The sequence below is a fragment of the Octopus bimaculoides genome, chromosome 1, assembly GCF_001194135.2.
Source record: "Octopus bimaculoides isolate UCB-OBI-ISO-001 chromosome 1, ASM119413v2, whole genome shotgun sequence".
In the NCBI taxonomy this organism is placed as follows: domain Eukaryota; kingdom Metazoa; phylum Mollusca; class Cephalopoda; order Octopoda; family Octopodidae; genus Octopus; species Octopus bimaculoides.
Window position 1 is genome coordinate 110776971 of NC_068981.1, and position 1670 is coordinate 110778640.

At 26.9% G+C, this 1670-nt stretch overlaps 1 protein-coding gene across 1 annotated transcript in view; it reads left to right on the top strand.

Moving 5' to 3' along the window:
• The window catches only part of LOC106877988 (multiple epidermal growth factor-like domains protein 8), a 575983-nt gene that overhangs the window by 113339 nt on the left and 460974 nt on the right, over positions 1-1670 (top strand). The gene's annotated exons all lie outside the window — the stretch shown is intronic.

Sequence of the window (1670 nt, forward strand, 5' to 3'; positions counted from 1 at the left end):
AATTCGGAATCACTGCTTGATAGCATGAAACTCCTCTCCATCATCAAAGTTGAAGAAAATTAACACCGCAAAAAATGTGGAAAAAAATCTTCCAAAATTCACTGAGTTCAAATATCACGCCAAACGATGTCGGATACAATAACTCAACTGTTTGCAAAGTGAAATCAGGTGTTTTAACGAATGTACTAATGAGATTTTGGTTCAAATATACATTTAAATAACAATGGGTACTCTCGGCTGGCTACGGCTGGGTTGGTCTTATGAACCAAAAAAATTTTTCGGCCGGCTACAGCCGTGTTAGTAATGAAAGGGTTAAGTATTATTAACTTTTTTATTTTAAAAAGAAACTATATTTTAATTAAGCTTAAATGATAGAGCTCAATTCAAGGAATTTCATGGTATCACTCTCATGCAATGAAGCTTTAAAAGAAAAAAGTTATGAGCGTTTGTTTCTCAAATTTGAAGCTGATAATACAGTTCTATACTTTTTTATGAATATAATTCTATAAGGGGACTTTTAATATATGTCATCAACATCATTGAGGTAAGGAAAAAATTATCAATGACACTGTTAATTTGAAATTAGTTTAATTAGGTCATCTGTATTAATTAATGCAATTATATCATGTAAATACAATCCCGTAATATCTGAGATGAGAAAGAAGTTTTAAAAGAAATAAGTTATGAGTGTTTGTTTTTCAAATTTGAAGGTGATAATATAATTCTATATATTTTATGAATATAGTTCTATAAGGGGACTTTTAGTATATGCCACCAGCATCATTGAGGTAATTTCCAATAAGGCAAAATGTTGACACATTATTAATTAGCATAATAGCATAGCCTAAAAAAAAAGAAGAAAACATGGATTACATGGAAAAATGCGAGTAAGAGAAATAATATTCTTAGGATTATGAACCTGAAAACGTACAGGAGAAGTTATTACACTTGGAAAAGTTCAGAACAAGTTGTTACATCTAGTAAAGTACAGAACAAGAAAATTTTACTTAAAATATTGCAGCTAAGCATAAAATTTCAATATTAAAAATTATTTGATTTTAATTTACAAAGTAACATTATAATTAAAAAAGGTACCATCATTTTGTTAAAATATTGACACAGTAGAATACTTAAAAAATGAGAGCCAGAATACCAATACAGCTAAAGTTTTATGCAAACCAGAATAGTATATATGGTAGGCAAATTCATTATGTAAAAAATAGGCATTGGGTCAAGACTAAAAATGTGAAGACTTGGCAATAAGTTAGGCAACTTTTACTGTGAATTTGTTGTTATAGGTAGATTTTACTATGATATATGACTAATTTTTGTATTATTCTATTTATTGTACTAATTATGTACTACTATTGTTTTTTATGACCTATTTTCAAATTTCTAATTATTAATTAACAATTTTTAAAAAATGAATTTATAAAGTGCAAAAAATATTTTGAGTTACTTTTTATTTTTAATAGATGTAACAAGTAATAGCAAATAGAAGTAATAACTTGTAATAAGATTTTTAGTTTCAATAAAAGCTAATATTTTCTAAATCTTAATATTTGTAATTTTCTCCTCAGCTACAATATTTTAAGTAAAAATTTTCTTGTTCTGTACTTTACCAGATTTTATAACTTGTCCTGAACTTTTCCAAGTGTAATAACTTCTCC